At 44.5% G+C, this 20,950-nt stretch overlaps 1 pseudogene; it reads right to left on the bottom strand.

Annotated features, from left to right (window-relative positions):
* Positions 1 to 730: 730 nt before the first annotated feature.
* LOC134935776 (5S ribosomal RNA) lies at positions 731 to 850 on the bottom strand (annotated as a pseudogene).
* Between the last annotated feature and the right edge of the window lie 20,100 nt (positions 851 to 20,950).

Below are 20,950 nucleotides of genomic sequence, written 5' to 3'. Positions count from 1 at the left end.
TATAGACCAGAGAATACGGGATAAAACTATGGGAGTATATTAAAAAGTATGCAAGGACAATGTCCATTTGTAAATATCTATAAAATGAGTGTCTTAAAGTTTAAATTTAGGTCCAAACATCATAAGTGTGGGGCTTCTGCCACACTTCCGGTCATCTCCTTCAGACGCTGCACCGATGACCAGCTTGCGCCCCACTTCCAGATCTCTAAGACGGACACGCTGGCTGCCTTGATAGCCCATCATCTAGCATCCTGGCCTTGGTGACCCGCATCCCGGAACGCAGTCAGCTTCCTGTGTATAGATCTCTTCATCCTTCTGTTTTATAGGGATGATGGCGGTCATTTTCTTGTAGCTGCAGACCAAAATTTGTGTCCTGTATTGCATAATACAGCAGCTCGGCATATATAATAAAGAAGAGAGGAAATCAGAATGTACAAGTATTGTGATTTAATAAACTCACAGCTATTTAAAGTGCTTATTGATTTGAAGGTGCTTATTAAGAATACTAGACGAAGACACTGATGTGATCTTATAAGAGTATAAACTATTTTTATATTAATTTAACTATTTTAATATAATATCGAACCAGTGAAAATATATTATATATAATCAGTGCAGGTTTAAAAAATAATAATAAGAAAGTGCTAGGTGAGTGCTGGTTAGAAACTGTAAGATATAGGTGATATATACGGATTAAATTAATTAATAATTGGTTACGACGCCTCCTGATCACTTACAGTACCGGATCTTCCCAGGTAGTCTCCCTCCCTGGTACTGATCCGGCCCAACACTGCTTAGCTTCCAAGATCAAATGAGATTGGGCATTTACCAGTGTGGTCTGACTGTATGAACATCATGACACCAAACCGAAGGTTAAAATTACTTTATTTACACATATTATTGTGAACTATACATAATTTAAGTGAGCTATGGACCGAAGATGGAATTGAGGGATACTGCACCTCACAGAAATGGTGTAATTTTGTATCCTTCATTCAGGCCTAAAGGATGCAAAGTTTGAAGTTGAAAGATCCAGTACATTTCATGTCTTGACAGTTTATTTGTAATGTCACCACCTCTTTCTCCTAGTGTGACATGTTCAATTGCCTTGAAAGTTAACTCATCAGGGTTAGAGTTATGTTTCAACGTGAAAAGCCTTGGCACTGCATGATTGTCCATTTTATTCTTTATGCTTCGCATGTGTTCCTGGATCCTCATCTTAAGGGGTCTCTTTGTCTTGCCAACATATTTCATTCTGCACGTGCACTCCAGTAGGTAGATCACGGATGAGGTATTACAGTTCATGAACTCCTTGATGGTGTATTCCTTTTTATCCTCTGCATCACTGAACTTCTTCCTATTCTGATGTGTGTGTATATATATATATATATATATATATATATATACACACACACACACACACATATATATATATATATATATATATATATTAGGCTTTCTATCATTTATTATTTTAATTTCACACTGGGCTGGAGCCCCTGGATGGACGGACAGAGCGCCCCTGTACAGGCACAGCAGCCACCTTGGTACAACGTAAAAAAATATTTTTTATTTTAAATTAATAAAATACTACCTTTATTTTTAACACTGGTTGCAAAGCCCTTGTACAGACATAGTAGCCCCGGGATGTATATTGGGGTACAAGCACAAAAAATATATATATTTTTTAAATTAATAAAATATTAGTTTTATTTTTTTTAACACTGTGGCAGAGCCCCTGGATGAAAGGACGGAGCACCTCTGTACAAACACAGCAGCCACTGGATGTATACTGGGGTACAGCAACAAAAATCTCTATATATTTTATTTTAAATTAGAATATTAGTTTTCTTTTTTTAACACTGGGCCAGGGCCTCTGGATGGACGAACAGAGTACCACTCAAGGACACAGTAGCACCCCTGGATGGACAACACTGCACATCTGATGGACAACACAGCACCTATGAATGGACACAACACCGACACGTCTGCACTGTGCTAGCTCAAGAGCCGGAAAGAAATGGCGCCAATCACCTGGGGCCTTATATAGAATCCAAAACCTGTGAGGACCCGACAGCGGTAGGATGATGTTTTGCTTTGTTTTGGGATCTGAGTAAGGTGGTAAACCCCATGCCGGACTTGGATTCAAGCTCAAATCGCTAATTTCGGGTGGGTTTGGTTCCCGGAGAACCAGACCCGCTCATCTCTAATATATACAGATGGAGCCATGCTCATTGAGCATGGCTACATCGCAAGCAGGGGTGAGCAGTGTGTCTAGGTGCACCTGCGCCTTGGCCTGCCAACGAGCTTACACAGACGTTCCCATTCACTCCCGGCGGTCCGCCTCGCTGGGCGCGACTAGGCACAGACAGTGCTACCATCCACCCCCACAAATATGGTATTTGTCCCTGCTTAAGGTAAAAAAAAAATCAAACATTGCACCTCCTGGATGAACTATTATTTCTGGTGTAATCTCCAATCTGTCCTTTTACAGTGAGTGTGAGTTGATTATTTTCATCAGCTTCGTTTTGCCTCAATGAGGTCACACCTCAGGGCCAACTCCTATTTCCTCAATATGGAACAGCCCATTGTGTGGAAGGAAATGTATGCTATGGATTTTAAGTCATTATTCAAACACACACTTCATGACCTTTAAGTATGTTTAATTTCTTCCAAGTTGTCCAGAGATGGTGACCTCATGGAAGATGCATTTCCTTAATCTTAACACATACAGTAATTAGTTTCTTTTTTTTCTGACATTTTATCTTCAGGTCATAGGAATGGGGACCAGGTTTGCTCCCAGATACTACAACCTATACAGTACATGGGTGAATTTGAGTACTTCCATGTGTGTGGGGACTGACTTTGGCACATACCTGGGGGTATATTTACAAAGATTCGTGTTTTGGCCGTTTTGAAGGGTGTTTGAACTCGAATGGTATCGGGTGCTTTTTACTGCAACTTTTTGAATCCTGATACGGCCATTCACTAAGCTGCCGACTTTTCACAATTCGTATTTTCCGATGTCGATGTGATTCGTAATATCAGGCAGTGTTTTACGGGAGTGATGAGTAAAACACTAAATGCAGAATACCGGTTTGATAGATATCAGTGCGCTGTCACAGCAGCTGATCCGGGTATCACTATTGAGGTATCTCCACCCTCAAAATACACAGACAATGACAAAAACAGATAGGATACCACTGAGTGAGCACTGTCAGGAGGTCAGGGCCAGCCGTATTCTTACAGTCTTTTTCTCTTAGCTCGTAAAACCGGAAAAAGAAAGAGAATTGTGGACTATAGTGCAGTACCTTGGGTTAAAGGATTTTAATTCACACCACACATGAAAAACATTAAAAACATCCTGGGTTGAAAGGAATGTTAACACTTAAAATAAACAGCCTATGCTGTTTGGCATTCTTTGGTGGACTTAATCCGACATAGATAGAGGCAGTGGGTAATTACCAGAAGTAGGTGAAAAACTGGCAAAATACAGTTCCACATTTTATGCCCTTTTCATCATCTTATTTTCCACAGTTAAGCCCTGCCAGCCTCACATAATAAAGGAAACTGAGGCTCCTTTGGTGACCGTAGACCTCCAGGTCAAGAAGAGCAACTGGACAAGAACTCATTGCAGGACATCACTAAAATGGCATTAAAAGGATAGGTAATAATCATGGTATTGTGAAGGCAAAAAAGATGTCCTTTAGGTAGTGTACATAAGTAGACTCAGAATAACGACAACAAAGAGGTGTATCTTGTTAGAAAGAAGAAGATCATAGTTTGAAGTGGGGGAATATGGAAAGTATGAGCACAGGTAGGTACAATCACATAAGTACAGGTACAAGTTCACAGAATATTGTGAGCCACCATAACAGTTATATTAGTAATGTAGGACAAAGCCTAATAGGATATACGTCTGGTGGAGGTGCACCCCTGAGGGTCAAAGTAGTAGAGTAGAGAGTAGGAGAAATGGGACTCTTGAGTTTTTGGGGGCACTCTTTTGTTCAAATTAAAATGTAACTTTTATTCTAATCGTTAAAATTGGCTATTTAGGCCTACCACAGACAAAAGATAGATGCCTACAAGTAACATAAATATCAAAGGTACATTTAAGCAATATTTGCTTATGTTTGCAAACTAAATGGTTCAGCAAATTATTCTCATATACTGTAGATTCTAATACCGTCCCAGCAATATTTGCTTTAGTTTGCAAAATAATCGGCTCAGCAAAAATGTTTACATGCAGATTCAATCAATACACAATATTGTTGGGTATCAATTAGTAAATATTAGTGATGTGCACCGGAAATTTTTTGGGTTTTGTGTTTTGGTTTTGGGTTCGGTTCCGCGGCCGTGTTTTGGGTTCGAACGCGTTTTGGCAAAACCTCACCGAAATTTTTTTGTCGGATTCGGGTGTGTTTTGGATTCGGGTGTTTTTTTTAAAAAACCCTAAAAAACAGCTTAAATCATAGAATTTGGGGGTCATTTTGATCCCATAGTATTATTAACCTCAATAACCATAATTTCCACTCATTTTCAGTCTATTCTGAACACCTCACACCTCACAATATTATTTTTAGTCCTAAAATTTGCACCGAGGTAGCTGTGTGACTAAGCTAAGCGACCCAAGTGGCCGACACAAACACCTGGCCCATCTAGGAGTGGCACTGCAGTGTCACGCAGGATGGCCCTTCAAAAAAATACTCCCCAAACAGCACATGATGCAAAGAAAAAAAGAGGCGCAATGAGGTAGCTGTGTGACTAAGATAAGCGACCCAAGTGGCCGACACAAACACCTGGCCCATCTAGGAGTGGCACTGCAGTGTCAGACAGGATGGCCCTTCAAAAAAATACTCCCCAAACAGCACATGACGCAAAGAAAAAAAGAGGCGCAATGAGGTAGCTGTGTGACTAAGATAAGCGACCCAAGTGGCCGACACAAACACCTGGCCCATCTAGGAGTGGCACTGCAGTGTCACGCAGGATGGCCCTTCAAAAAAATACTCCCCAAAAAGCACATGACGCAAAGAAAAAAAGAGGCGCAATTAGGTAGCTGTGTGACTAAGCTAAGCGACCCAAGTGGCCGACACAAACACCTGGCCCATCTAGGAGTGGCATTGCAGTGTCAGACAGGATGGCACTTGAAAAAAATACTCCCCAAACAGCACACGACGCAAAGAAAAAGAGAGGCGCAATGAGGTAGCTGTGTGACTAAGATAAGCGACCCAAGTGGCCGACACAAACACTTGGCCCATCTAGGAGTGGCACTGCAGTGTCACGCAGGATGGCCCTTCAAAAAAATACTCCCCAAACAGCACATGACGCAAAGAAAAATGAAAGAAAAAAGAGGTGCAAGATGGAATTGTCCTTGGGCCCTCCCACCCACCCTTATGTTGTATAAACAGGACATGCACACTTTAACGAACCCATCATTTCAGTGACAGGGTCTGCCACACGACTGTGACTGAAATGACTGGTTGGTTTGGGCCCCCACCAAAAAAGAAGCAATCAATCTCTCCTTGCACAAACTGGCTCTACAGAGGCAAGATGTCCACCTCATCATCATCGTCCGATTCATCACCCCTTTCACTGTGTACATCCCCCTCCTCACAGATTATTAATTCGTCCCCACTGGAATCCACCATCTCAGGTCCCCGTGTACTTTCTGGAGGCAATTGCTGCTGGTGAATGTCTCCACGGAGGAATTGATTATAATTCATTTTAATGAACATCATCTTCTCCACATTTTCTGGAAGTAACCTCGTACGCCAATTGCTGACAAGGTGAGCGGCGGCACTAAACACTCTTTCGGAGTACACACTGGAGGGAGGGCAACTTAGGTAGAATAAAGCCAGTTTGTGCAAGGGCCTCCAAATTGCCTCTTTTTCCTGCCAGTATACGTACGGACTGTCTGACGTGCCTACTTGGATGCGGTCACTCATATAATCCTCCACCATTCTTTCAATGGTGAGAGAATCATATGCAGTGACAGTAGACGACATGTCAGTAATCGTTGGCAGGTCCTTCAGTCCGGACCAGATGTCAGCACTCGCTCCAGACTGCCCTGCATCACCGCCAGCGGGTGGGCTCGGAATTCGTAGCCTTTTTCTCGCACCCCCAGTTGCGGGAGAATGTGAAGGAGGAGATGTTGACGGGTCACGTTCCGCTTGACTTGACAATTTTCTCACCAGCAGGTCTTTGAACCTCTGCAGACTTGTGTTTGCCGGAAAGAGAGATACAACGTAGGTTTCAAATCTAGGATCGAGCACGGTGGCCAAAATGTAGTGCTCTGATTTCAACAGATTGACCACCCGTGAATCCTGGTTAAGCGAATTAAGGGCTCCATCCACAAGTCCCACATGCCTAGCGGAATCGCTCTGTTTTAGCTCCTCCTTCAATGTCTCCAGCTTCTTCTGCAAAAGCCTGATGAGGGGAATGACCTGACTCAGGCTGGCAGTGTCTGAACTGACTTCACGTGTGGCAAGTTCAAAAGGTTGCAGAACCTTGCACAACGTTGAAATCATTCTCCACTGCGCTTGAGACAGGTGCATTCCACCTCCTTTGCCTATATCGTGGCCAGATTTATAGGCTTGAATGGCCTTTTGCTGCTCCTCCATCCTCTGAAGCATATAGAGGGTTGAATTCCACCTCGTTACCACCTCTTGCTTCAGATGATGGCAGGGCAGGTTCAGGTGTTTTTGGTGGTGCTCCAGTCTTCTGTACGCGGTGCCTGTATGCCGAAAGTGGCCCGCAATTCTTCTGGCCACCGACAGCATCTCTTGCACGCCCCTCTCATTTTTTAAATAATTCTGCACCACCAAATTCAAGGTATGTGCAAAACATGGGACGTGCTGGAATTTGCCCAGATGTAATGCACGCACAATATTGCTGGCGTTGTCCGATGCCATTGCTGCTACTGGTGCCGCCGCTGCTGTTCTTGCAGCGGGAGGCAATACATCTACCCAGTGGGCTGTCACAGTCATGTAGTCCTGAGTCTGCCCTGCTCCACTTGTCCACATGTCCGTGGTTAAGTGGACATTGGGTACAACTGCATTTTTTAGGACACTGGTGACTCTTTTTCTGAGGTCTGTGTACATTTTCGTTATCGCCTGCCTAGAGAAATGGAACCTAGATGGTATTTGGTACCGGGGACACAGTACCTCAATCAAGTCTCTAGTTGGCTCTGAATTAACGATGGATACCGGAACCATGTTTCTCACCGCCCAGGCTGCCAAGGCCTCAGTTATTCGCTTTGCAGCAGGATGACTGCTGTGATATTTCATCTTCCTCGCAAAGGACTGTTGGACAGTCAATTGCTTACTGGAAGTAGTACAAGTGGTCTTCCGACTTCCCCTCCGGGATGACGATCGACTCCCAGCAGCAACAACAGCAGCGCCAGCAGCAGTAGGCGTTACACTCAAGGATGCATCGGAGGAATCCCAGGCAGGAGAGGACTCGTCAGACTTGCCAGTGACATGGCCTGCAGGACTATTGGCTTTCCTGGGTAAGGAGGAAATTGACACTGAGGGAGTTGGTGGTGTGGTTTGCAGGAGCTTGGTTACAAGAGGAAGGGATTTAGTGGTCAGTGGACTGCTTCCGCTGTCACCCAAAGTTTTTGAACTTGTCACTGACTTATAATAAATGCGCTGCAGGTGACGTATAAGGGAGGATGTTCCGAGGTGGTTAACGTCCTTACCCCTACTTATTACAGCTTGACAAAGGCAACACACGGCTTGACACCTGTTGTCCGCATTTGAAATAATTCCACACCGAAGAGCTGATTTTTTTTGTATTTTGACCAGGCATGTCAATGGCCATATTCGTCCCATGGACAACAGGTGTCTCCCCGGGTGCCTGACTTAAACAAACCACCTCACCATCAGAATCCTCCTTGTCAATTTCCTCCCCAGCGCCAGCAACACCCATATCCTCATCCTGGTGTACTTCAACAGTGACATCTTCAATTTGACTATCAGGAACTGGACTGCGGGTGCTCCTTCCAGCACTTGCAGGGGGCGTGCAAATGGTGGAAGGTGCAAGCTCTTCCCGTCCAGTGTTGGGAAGGTCAGGCATCGCAACCGACACAATTGGACTCTCCTTGGGGATTTGTGATTTCGAAGTACGCACAGTTCTTTGCTGTGCTTTTGCCAGCTTAAGTCTTTTCTTTTTTCTAGCAAGAGGATGAGTGCTTTCATCCTCATGTGAAGCTGAACCACTAGCCATGAACATAGGCCAGGGCCTCAGCCATTCCTTGCCACTCCGTGTCGTAAATGGCATATTGGCAAGTTTACGCTTCTCCTCAGACGCTTTTAATTTTGATTTTTGAGTCATTTTTTTACTGATCTTTGTGTTTTGGATTTTACATGCTCTGTACTATGACATTGGGCATCGGCCTTGGCAGACGACGTTGATGGCATTTCATCGTCTCGGCCATGACTAGTGGCAGCAGCTTCAGCACGAGGTGGAAGTGGATCTTGATCTTTCCCTATTTTTTTAACCTCCACATTTTTGTTCTCCATATTTTAATGCGCACAACTAAAAGGCACCACAGGTAAACAATGTAGATGAATGGATAGTATACTTTGTGTATGACGACGAGTGACTGAAGACACAGAGGTAGGTACAGCAGTGGCCTACCGTACTGCTATATACAGTATAATGGACCTGGTGGACACTGTCAGCAGACTGCGTTTATAGTATAAAGAAAAAAAGACACCACAGGTATACAATGTAGATGGATGGATAGTATACTTTATGTATGACGACGAGTGACTGAAGACACAGAGGTAGGTACAGCAGTGGCCTACCGTACTGCTATATACAGTATAATGGACCTGGTGGACACTGTCAGCAGACTGCGTTTATAGTATAAAGAAAAAAAGACACCACAGGTATACAATGTAGATGGATGGATAGTATACTTTATGTATGACGACGAATGACTGAAGACACAGAGGTAGGTACAGCAGTGGCCTACCGTACTGCTATATACAGTATAATGGACCTGGTGGACACTGTCAGCAGACTGCATTTATAGTATAAAGAAAAAAAGACACCACAGGTATACAATGTAGATGGATGGATAGTATACTTTATGTATGACGACGAGTGACTGAAGACACAGAGGTAGGTACAGCAGTGGCCTACCGTACTGCTATATACAGTATAATGGACCTGGTGGACACTGTCAGCAGACTGCGTTTATAGTATAAAGAAAAAAAGACACCACAGGTATACAATGTAGATGGATGGATAGTATACTTTATGTATGACGACGAGTGACTGAAGACACAGAGGTAGGTACAGCAGTGGCCTACCGTACTGCTATATACAGTATAATAGACCTGGTGGACACTGTCAGCAGACTGCGTTTATAGTATAAAGAAAAAAAGACACCACAGGTATACAATGTAGATGGATGGATAGTATACTTTATGTATGATGACGAGTGACTGAAGACACAGAGGTAGGTACAGCAGTGGCCTACCGTACTGCTATATACAGTATAATGGACCTGGTGGACACTGTCAGCAGACTGCATTTATAGTATAAAGAAAAAAAGACACCACAGGTATACAATGTAGATGGATGGATAGTATACTTTATGTATGACGACGAGTGACTGAAGACACAGAGGTAGGTACAGCAGTGGCCTACCGTACTGCTATATACAGTATAATGGACCTGGTGGACACTGTCAGCAGACTGCGTTTATAGTATAAAGAAAAAAAAAGACACCACAGGTATACAATGTAGATGGATGGATAGTATACTTTATGTATGACGACGAGTGACTGAAGACACAGAGGTAGGTACAGCAGTGGCCTACCGTACTGCTATATACAGTATAATAGACCTGGTGGACACTGTCAGCAGACTGCGTTTATAGTATAAAGAAAAAAAGACACCACAGGTATACAATGTAGATGGATGGATAGTATACTTTATGTATGATGACGAGTGACTGAAGACACAGAGGTAGGTACAGCAGTGGCCTACCGTACTGCTATATACAGTATAATGGACCTGGTGGACACTGTCAGCAGACTGCATTTATAGTATAAAGAAAAAAAGACACCACAGGTATACAATGTAGATGGATGGATGGTATACTTTATGTATGACGACGAGTGACTGAAGACACAGAGGTAGGTACAGCAGTGGCCTACCGTACTGCTATATACAGTATAATGGACCTGGTGGACACTGTCAGCAGACTGCATTTATAGTATAAAGAAAAAAAGACACCACAGGTATACAATGTAGATGGATGGATAGTATACTTTATGTATGACGACGAGTGACTGAAGACACAGAGGTAGGTACAGCAGTGGCCTACCGTACTGCTATATACAGTATAATGGACCTGGTGGACACTGTCAGCAGACTGCGTTTATACTTATAGTATAAAGAAAAAAAGACACCACAGGAGTGTTTTTCAGGTAGACAAACGTATACTGGTGGTCACTGTCAGCAAAACTGTGCACTGTACTCCTGCTATAGCTGCTCCCCAGTCTCCCTCACAATTAAGCAGTGTGAGCACTCAGCACAGTCAGATATATCATGCAGCACACTGAGGCTGAGCACAGATATGGTATGGAGCATTTTTTTCAGGCAGAGAACGGATAAAAAAAACCTAGCAAAATTCTGCACTGTACTCCTCCTAACAGCTACTCCCCAATCCTCCCCACAATAAGCTAAGCAGTAGCAATCAGATCAACGAACTATAACTATATAAACGGAGAGGACGCCAGCCACGTCCTCTCCCTATCAATCTCAATGCACGTGTGAAAATGGCAGCGATGCGCGGCTGCTTATATAGAATCCAAATCTCGCGAGAATTCGACAGCGGGATGATGACGTTCGGGCGCGCTCGGGTTAGCCGAGCCATACGGGAGAATCCGAGTATGGCTCGGACCCGTGTAAAAAGGGTAAACCGAACCCGCTCATCACTAGTAAATATAGAAATTCATGATTTCTAGTGTCAATACGGTTAGTACACCATGCAGTACACAGATTCATATAGCTCAATATTCACTGGTTCCAATACCAGATATCAACTTCTTAGCAGACTGTACAGTCTCGGTTTCTCATGGATAAAAATTCACATAATGCAGCTTGTGAGTACTCTTAAATATGCACAGTGGAGACTATTAGTATTAGTTCAAATGCACTCTGTTTTGTGCTGTAAATGTAATTTCTATGGTTACATAGTCCCCTGATCTTTTCAGCAATATGTCAGGTACTTCCCCAGTATAGTTCCACAGTTATGTGGGTTAAGAGAGAAGAAAAGGAAGCTTTCCCTGTCAACAGTGTAGTTTGGACATCTGCTTCTCACTGTGTGGCCGGCATTATACAGCGAGTGAGCATGTCCTAGTACACCTCAGGGCTTGAAATGACTGTAGTTGTGCCTGCTGTTGAGGTGGTATTTCCGGATATTCTGTTGATGCAGCACAGAAGGTCCTGCAAATAACCACTCTCAATGAGAGAGCACAGATAAAAGATAAGTGCAAGTTTATGTTAATAGCTTAAAATGAGACACCCCAGATAGATCTGGTACACGCTTTTTCCCTGCACATACTGTTAAGCATTGGTGAAGAGTGAGTGGTACGTGAGTCTGGGGTATTGAAAAAATAGGGACCGTAAGTCACTGTGTAGTTGCCTATATAGTTGGTGGGCCCTGATGCCTTTTGGTTTCTCAGCCAGTCCAAGGTTTTGCTACACAGTCACAGAGAGTAAATAAGGGAAGCTAAGGTCCAGCTGCAAGGTGTGGAGGTGACCCACTGGTGCACTAGTGGGCACCCGCTTTCTCAGACAGCTGTTTTGCTGGGCGCTTCGTCAGTGAGACTTCTGGGTTTCCTGTGACTCCGGGATCATCATCACCTGAAAAAGCAGCCAATCAAAGTGTGGGTATCGTCAGTGGATATATTAAATCCGCTCCTATAGGTTGTTGGGCTTGTGGAGTGAGGGAGAGCCTCATTGGCTAGGTTCTATAATTTTTCAAGGTTGCTAGGCAACCGCTGCTGCATGCATAGTTAACTCTTTAGAGTGGATCCGTGTCCTAGCAATGCTGTTAATAGTATGTAATACCCAGAGGGAGACAGAAAGTACAGTTTATGAAATGCAACCTACTTTGGGTTGTTTTCTGTTATATACCATTGTATAAGGTTACAAGTGGGATCGTAATACTGATATAGATGGTTGTAACCCTTTACACAGGTTATAAATTATAAAACTTTTACACTAGTTGAAACTAGTTAGAGAAACATGGATTAAGAAACATATGTATATGGTTGTATACAGTACAAGGCTGTTTTCAAGGGGTGGCAAAATGAGTATGAAGTACTGTAAGTGCACAATGTCATTGGTGGACACGATAAGTAGTATAATATATAGTCTCTCTAATTATAGTAGTTGTGGTGAATACAGTATTATTAGTGACAATATAAACCACCTGTTTGTATTGGTGCGTTTTAGGTGTATAAAAACATGACTGTGTCCTATATGCGAATGAATAAATAGCTATCGTAATGGTGTTGTATATGTGAGGAGAGTAGCTCAACTAAGTGATGGTAATCTTTATGGTATAATAATATCCTGTGTTTTTTGTATATAAAGGTGTTATAATGATAATGTGGTAATAGGTGATTGGTGATAACTGTCAACCTGTATTAGGTATCAGCAGTGATCCCTTGGAAGTGACAAAAAAAGAGGGGGGGTTTCCTTATCGGAAATGGGATATCTTATGATTGTGTTGGCTAACAAAATCTTGGATCTACTAATGAATAGATGATGTGTACCTAAAAGAAAGTAAGAGATGAGATGATAAAGACATAAGGGTGGTGTGTTACGGCAGGCCATGGTGAGTGAAAAAAACCTTTATGTATTGTGTTTAGTGGGTGTCTGAGAGATAAGGATAATTCTTATACCATCAAGTTATGGTATGTGATGTCAATACTCCCCTGATTGTCACGGGTGTAGGGTAAAAAGGTCCAATTGTGTCACTTAAGTCAGTCACCTTACAGAAAGACATTGTAGTTAATTGTCTCATTCAAACTAACTGTGTTTAACTTGAATGTCCATTTACTATCTTTATATAGTAATTCCTTGGCAAGGTCTCCTCCTGTTGTTCCCAGTTTAATATGTAACAGGCCAAAGGCTTTAAGTTCCTGGGTTTGTCCTTTATGGTATTTAAAAAAGTGTTTTGCAACTCATGTTAATTTATTTTGTTTTTTGCAAATCTGACTTAATGTTTCTTATGTTACCCACATGTTCCAGAGCACTGTTTGAATATTTGGGTTGTTTGCAGCTACATTCAAGGCAGTACACTATTTCCATTGCCTAGCAATTGATAAATTGTTCCAGTTTGATTTGTTGCCATATCTGTATAATGCTTGATATTTTTTGATCAAATAAGTACAGGCCTTACATTACCACATGGATAGGTACCCTTTAATTTGGTTTCATGAGCAGAATTTTTGGTGTAATGGCTTTGTACCAGTCTGTCTCTCAGGCTATTGGCTCTTCTCCAGCTGAAGGATGGTTTACTCTGTAGTAATTGAGGTCTTCATCTATAAGAAGGATGTTCCAATTACTTTTAATTATTTCCTGCAGTTCTTTCCATTGGCTGCAGTGATAGGTGACATACCTAACCACTGTAGTATCTTCTTTGTTTTTGATTTTCAGGAAAAATTTGTGTTTCCCTACCGATTTTTGCTGCATGGTATTTTGCAGATTTGATTAGTTTTTAACTATATCCTCTCTCTATTAATCTTATGGTAAGTTCTTAACTTTTTCTTGATAGGCTTGATTGGTTTCTCCTGAGTCACTGAAATTCACCTTTCGGTAAATTCCTGATTGTTGGAGGAATATGTGCACTATCCTTGTGCAATAAGCTGTTTGTTGATGTTTCCTTCCTGTTTAGCTCTGTGAGTAAATATCCTTTGTCATTGATATAGAGGTATAAATCCAGGAAGGTTGCATTTTGTTTATTAATGGTATGAATCATTCTCAGGTTCAAATCATTGTTGTTCAATGTCTTGATGAAATTCATTAGGTCACCTTCTGTGCATGCAAGGTCATAACTATATCATCTGTATAACACAACAAAGTTGTTATTTGGCTAGAATATACTTCATTGTGTTCATTGAAAATGTGCTCATTTTCCCATCATCCAAGGAACAGGTTGGCATAAGTGGGCTCACAAGCCGCACCCATCGCTGTTTCTTGGATTTGGAGTATTTATCATCAAAATGAAAATGGTTTCTCTTGAGCCCAAATTCCATAAGTTCTAGCAGGAAAGTCCTGAAGTCGTCCAACCATTCCGTGTGCAGAAAATAGCTGATGGCTCTCAGTCCTTCTTCATGACCAATACTTGTATATAATGACTCCACATTGTAGTATTGTTCATCACATAACTGGACATCGTGGAGTTTTTAAAGGACATCACTGGTGTTCTGTACATACTTTAGGTGGGTAATGTGTGGGCATGGTGTTGGAGATATTGGTCTAGGATGATGATGCCTTGTTCTAATAAGCCTTCTATGACAGACACGATTGGTCTGCCTGGTGAAACCTTCAAGCTCTTATGTATTATTGGCAGCATGTATAAGGTAGAGGCCTTAGGGTTTTCTAATTACAAGAAGCAAAATTGCTACTTAGTGATGGCACCCTCCTTTAATGCCCCACTGATTAGTCTATCATATATTATAAGGAAGTTGTTAGTTGGGTTGAATATCATTTTGCGATGTGACCAGACGGACCCATATGAGAGCCCTCACGGCTTCGCGTCCAATTCCCAGTAACAGAATGGAGTTTTAGGTCACATGGGACCTGTCCAAATAGGGGATTCTCACTTACCATTAGTAACTGCCTGTTACTTACTCCACCTACTGTGCAGTAGGCAGGTACTACGCTGCCACCACCAGACCCTTTATGCCATGGCATCTGAATCCACGGTTCTGCTTTGTATACATCGACACGCTGTCTTACCAGCCATGTGTGGTGTTGACAAATCCCCCAATCATCGCTTGCCTAAGCACAGCACGGTAGCAGGTGGAAAGCAGAGCTTGGAGATGCTGGGTGTACCCTGGACAGCCGGAAAACAGAGCTAGGTTTTGCCTAGCCCTGTAGGTCTGAAGATGAAGTGGTCATCTTGAGGCAGAAGATGTTTTATTTGCCCAAAAATAGTTATAAAAAGAACTTCAGCAATACAGCAGATGTTTACAGCAGAAAGTAGTTGGTATAATACACCCTGGAGGCTTGCAAGCCTCCTTTTTATGTCAATTTTCCACACAGTACCACAGGGAGTTAGTCCGCCCTGTGGTTTACAACCAATCACTGTTTGCCCATGTGCTCTGCATGCCTTGGTCACATGCACAGCTACCATTGTCCTCTATGGACAGTGGGGAGTGGTCACTCTACTTTGACCATCCCATCCTGGAGGATCGGTATCCACCCCGGTGACGTTCAGTCTGCACTGGGGGGAAGTTTTCCCACCTAAACTTACTTCCAGGATCTGGCTGGGACCTAGCTCACCATCTGCAGCCTGAATTCGTGCTCCAGAGCTGGGCAGCCTAGATCCCCGGTCAGGGCTTCCTGCTCACTGAGGGTGATCCCTATGGAGCTCCAGAAAACCACTCAGCTTGTAGGGGCACTGTGGGGCGGTTGCTGGCCAAAAGCACCCGGGTTGGAAGATGCTTGCTTTGCAGGGCGCTGAGCAGAAGAGTGGTGTCCCCCTGGTTGAACAGTATTTTGGGGCTGGCTGCTGCTAGGGCATTTCTGTCCATGTGGCTGAAATGCCACATACTTATCTGCTAGCTGGGCAGCCATCTGTATGCTGGGTGGCTCCAAGTCTAGCACGCACTCCTTCACTTCTGGGGTGCACCTGAGATAGAACTGCTCCCTGCAGATCAGGTCAATCAGTGTGCCCCACGTAGTGGCTTCAGAATCCTTCACCCACTTCACCGTGTACTGCCGCAGCTGGGTGGCGAACTGCTCATGGGTGCTGTTAGGGTTCTTGGGCAAGTCCCAAAACTTTTTCCTGTAAGACTCTGGAGTGATGAAGAATCGCTGTAGGAGGGCCTTTGCGACTTCATCATAATCCCCACAGTCCTCCGTGGCCACTCCACGATAGGCCTCCAAGGCCTCACCATGCAGAGTGGGCACAAGGGGGTATATTTATTTGGATGGATGTATTAAAGTTATACTTTCAAGGTGTGTGTGTGTTGTCTTTATTGGGGTATTTTTTTAGTAGTAGTACTACAGGTACCAGCGGGCCCGTTTTTCCACTGCATGCTGGTACTTGTGGTTCTCCAAGTACCAGCTTGCGGGGGAGGCTTGCTGGGCCTTGTAGTACTGCTACTAAAAACAATATCAATCACTTTTCACAAAGGCTATCAGCCCCCCATCCGCAGCCTATTGGATGGGGGGGACAGCCTCGGGCTTCACCCCTGGCCCTTGGGTGGCTGGGGGGGGAACCCCTTGATTGAAGGGGTCCCCACTCCCCCAGGGTACCCCGGCCAGGGGTGACTAGTTGGATATTTGATGCCACGGCCGCAGGGCACTATATAAAAGTGACCCCCGGCTGTGGCATTATCTGTCCAGCTAGTGGAGCCCGGTGCTGGTTTTAAAAATACGGGGGACCCCTACGCTTTTTGTCCCCCGTATTTTTGGAACCAGGACCAGGCGCAGAGCCCGATGCTGGTTGCTTAAATATGGGGGAACCCCTGTCATTTTCTTTCCCATATTTCTGCAACCAGGATTGGCTCAAAGAGCCCGAGGCTGGTTATGCTTAGGAGGGGGGACCCCACGCAATTTTTTTTCAAAAAATTAACACTTTCCCACCCCTTCCCACTGATATACATGCACGGATCTCATGGATCCGTGCATGCCTATCCAATCACGGCTCAAAAAAGCAGGTCTGTTTTTTTTTAGCACTTTTTTACGAGTTGTATTTTTTCACGGCAGTGTTTTTTTTTTTTTTGGCTTTGCACTTCTTAGTAAATGACCGAGATTCATACTTAAACAGCCGCGTTTTGACCGATGGTGTATTCATTCGTATTTTTTTTGTTGGACTTCAAAAAAAATATGAATGCCCTCATCACTGCCGAGATTTGAGTTTAGTAAATGACCGAGATGACACTTTGAAGAAAAAACGGCATCTCGGTCAAAATCGGGACCTTAGTAAATATACCCCAGTGTGTCTCACTCACTTCGATTTAGGTAAATCATGTAGTTTGCAAGTCATTTCAAAAACTTGCAAATGTCCATCAATGTCCCCATCACTGTCTGCAAACTTGGCAAACTGAATGTGTCCCGATGTGTGTACAGCAGCAGACAATGGCTCTTGTCAAGGGTGTATCTAGGGGTCCGAGCACCTCTGGCAAAGTCAGGGGCTGGTGCCCCCCCTTTCCCTCCCCCACACACATATTTGAAATAAGGAAGGCGTGTCAAAAAAAGGAATGTGGCCTTGTGGGGATGGGGCGTGGCCACACAATAGTACTTCCAATTCAAATTATGCCACACAGTATTACATTACACAGCATAGTAGTGTCCATTACACACATTACAATGCACAGTAGTGTCCCTTATTCACATTACGCCACACAGTCGTACCCCTCAGGGCCGGATTAAAAGCCACATGGGCCTGGAGCTGAAAATATTAATGAGCCTATTGTGAGAAATGAGAGAGGTGTGATCAGTGCTGTGTGGGTGTGGCAAGAGCCATGTGGGCGTGTAAATACCTTACACGATCAACTCCAATGTCTCCCTAAATATGTAAAAATATAAAAAAAGGCATCATTTTGTGCGAAAAATTGAAATGCAATCTTAATAGCTGTGATTTATGGCGAACCACTGACCATGTGGACAGCTGGTGGCTAGTGATCATCACGCTGCTATGATTATGGGCCTGTTTTTATGTGGAGGCCTGGAGCTGGAGCTCTATCTGCCCCATTGTTAATCTGGCCATGGTACCCCTATAGAAAACACAGTCTATACAGGGCACATGGGGAATGCAAATAGAAAATGGAAATGTGTACCAGTGCTAATAAATATATTTCTAATTTTATATGGGGAATGCGGTCAAACCACATTTATTATTATTATATCTGATCCTGCCCATAAGCACACACATATACACTTACATACATAGTCATACACAAAACACATATGTATGATATATAGTACAGTCACACATGCAGTATATACAAATACAGTCACATACATACATACATAGTTACACACTTATTCACATACAGTACATAGTCACACACTAATACACACATAAATACAGTAGATACTTATACACACACACAAACAAACATACATACAGTACATACATAGTTACACACATTCTGTACATTAATTCAGTCACAGACACACATACAGACAGACAGACTATATAGTGTCCCCCCACCCCCCACATTACAGACAGGGAACTCTGCATGTACTTTAGTAGCTCGTTGTCCTCTCTCCCTCTCCTCCATTCTGCTGGGCTGCCTGCCAGTGAGTGCCATGTAGCCCCGCCCCATTGCTTCCACTCCGTCCACTGTCCTAGCCCAAAGTAGGGCAGTGCAGTCCTGTGCCTTGACACCCCCCATCCCCATAATCTGGCTCTGACTGTACCTGGTGATTGTCTGCTAGTGCCGGCACCAGTGTCCAGCGGCACAGCTCTGCACTAGTGATCAATCAGACTCAAAGAAAAATACAGCTCCTAGCAGCCATTGCTGCTGGGAGCTCCCGGCAACAAGGGCTGCTGGGAGTCGTAGTTTATATTGAGTCTGATTACAAGTGAGGTGCGGTACACTGCTGCCGGACACTGGCGCCGGCACTAACAGACAGTCACCAACTCTGACAGTACTACTTGGTGTTACCCTCTTGCCATGGATGGCACTGCCAGATGGCGCCCCCTCCATGCCTGGTGCTCCTGGCGAGTGCCATCCTGGCCAATTGGTAGATATGCCCCTGGCTCTCGGGGTACCACGGCCTGTGGTCCCCGCTAATCACGAAACATTGGATGATGATCAAGTACCCTTGCTCCACTGCCCTTTCACCTAATTCTGCTAGCCGATCCACTAGGCTATCTGTGCTGACCCCTCCTGGGACGTTGGGATCCTGGCCCTACTAGGGAATATTGGGAAACATGGCTGTTGCTAGAGAGGGGTGAGGCTTGTGGGTCTCACCGGTTCCTTATGAAGATCCACTGGTGGGCCATCCTCTTCGATGCTGATGCCCTCAGCGCTCTCTACCTCCACCTGACTTGACTTCTCCAAGTTCATGAGTGCCGCCCTCATGACGCTTCTGGATGCATTGACAGGGATATCCACATCCTTCTCCTGACACACAATCTCCAAATCATCCTTAGACATTCCGCTGAAGTCCGTCATCTTGTGCGTTCTCCCGTGCTGCAGTTACTCCTCTCTTGAGTAACTCGGCTTCTCAAATCGGGCGACCAAAAAGCTGCCTGGGATTATCCCACCACTATGCCACCAATTTCTGTGACCAGATTGTACCATACGACAGCCCCCACCACTTCGCGTCCCATCTCCAGTAACAGAATGGAGTTTTAGGTCACACAAGACCTGGCCAAATAGAGGATTCCCACTGTCCGTAACCACCTGTTACTGACTCCACCCACTGTGCAGTGGGCAGGTACTATGCTGCCACCACCAGACTCCTTAACGCTGTGACATCTGGAACCATGGTTCTTCTCTGTATGCGTCAACACGCTGTCTTACCACCCCTGCATGGTGTTGATGAAACCCAAAATCGTTGCTTGCCTAAGCACAGCAAGGTAGCAGGTGGAAAGTGGAGTTTGGCGACACTGGGTGTACCCTGGACACCCAGAGCTAGGTTTCCCCTAGCCCTGCAGGTCACAAGATGAAGCAGTCGTCTTGAGGTAGAAGATGTTTTATTTGCCAAAAAATTGTTCTGAAAAGAACTTCAGCAATACAGCAGATGTTTACAGCAGAAAGTAGTTGGTATAATATACCTGGAGGCTTGCAGGACTCCTTATTATGTCAATTTTCCACACAGTACCACAGGGGGTAAGTCCGCCCTGTGGTTTACAACCAATCACTGTTTGCCCATGTGCTGTGTATGCCTCGGTCACATGCACAGCTACCATTGTCCTCTATGGACAGTGGGGAGTGGTCACTCTACTTTGACCATCCCATCCTGGAGGATCGGTATCCACCCCGGTGACGTTCAGTCTGCACTGGGGGGAAGTTTTCCCACCTAAACTTACTTCCAGGATCTGGCTGGGACCTAGCTCACCATCTGCAGCCTCAATTCGGGCTCCAGAGCTGGGCAGCCTAGATCCCCAGTCAGGGTTTCCTGCTCACTGAGGGTGATCCCTATGGAGCTCCAGAAAACCACTCAGCTTGTTGGAAAGCTGAGCTTCTCCTCTCTCTCTCCATGATACTTTTATGTTTGGGGCTGGTGGGGAAGGAATTCCGTTTTTAGGGAAAAGGTCTGGAGGAATCCAACAGCTTGCACAGCCATGGATTCTCCCCTCCTGGGACACAACAACCAGTAAGTGCATTTTTACATTAAATACACTTCACAAACATGTCTCTGTTTAAATAAACTGAGCCTGTGCCCTGCATAGGCTCCACATACCCAGGCACTGCAGCTGGGGGATCTGCTATCCCCAGCTCAGTGCTCCACATCACAACATACATATTATTTATATATTTAAATACATTGTTCTGTTTTTACTCTGCCAGCGCTCAGCGCTGGGCTACCTTAGCTCTGCAGCCTGGAGGACTGCTGGGCTCTCCGCAAGGTCAGCAGGGTGCACTGGGGGGAGCTGTCGGCAGCAGAGGCTAACTTTTCCCAGCCTTGCTGTGGACCCCCCGTCACCCAGTGTGGCTCAACTTGCTGCCTCATCGCAGTGTGCGGCACACACCCTTCTGTATCCTGGCAGCCCAGGACAAGCTTGTGC

The sequence above is a fragment of the Pseudophryne corroboree genome, chromosome 1 (genome assembly GCF_028390025.1).
Source record: "Pseudophryne corroboree isolate aPseCor3 chromosome 1, aPseCor3.hap2, whole genome shotgun sequence".
NCBI lineage: Eukaryota > Metazoa > Chordata > Amphibia > Anura > Myobatrachidae > Pseudophryne > Pseudophryne corroboree.
The sequence above is the reverse complement of the archived record's forward strand: the minus strand, read 5'-3'. Positions and strand labels throughout refer to the sequence as shown.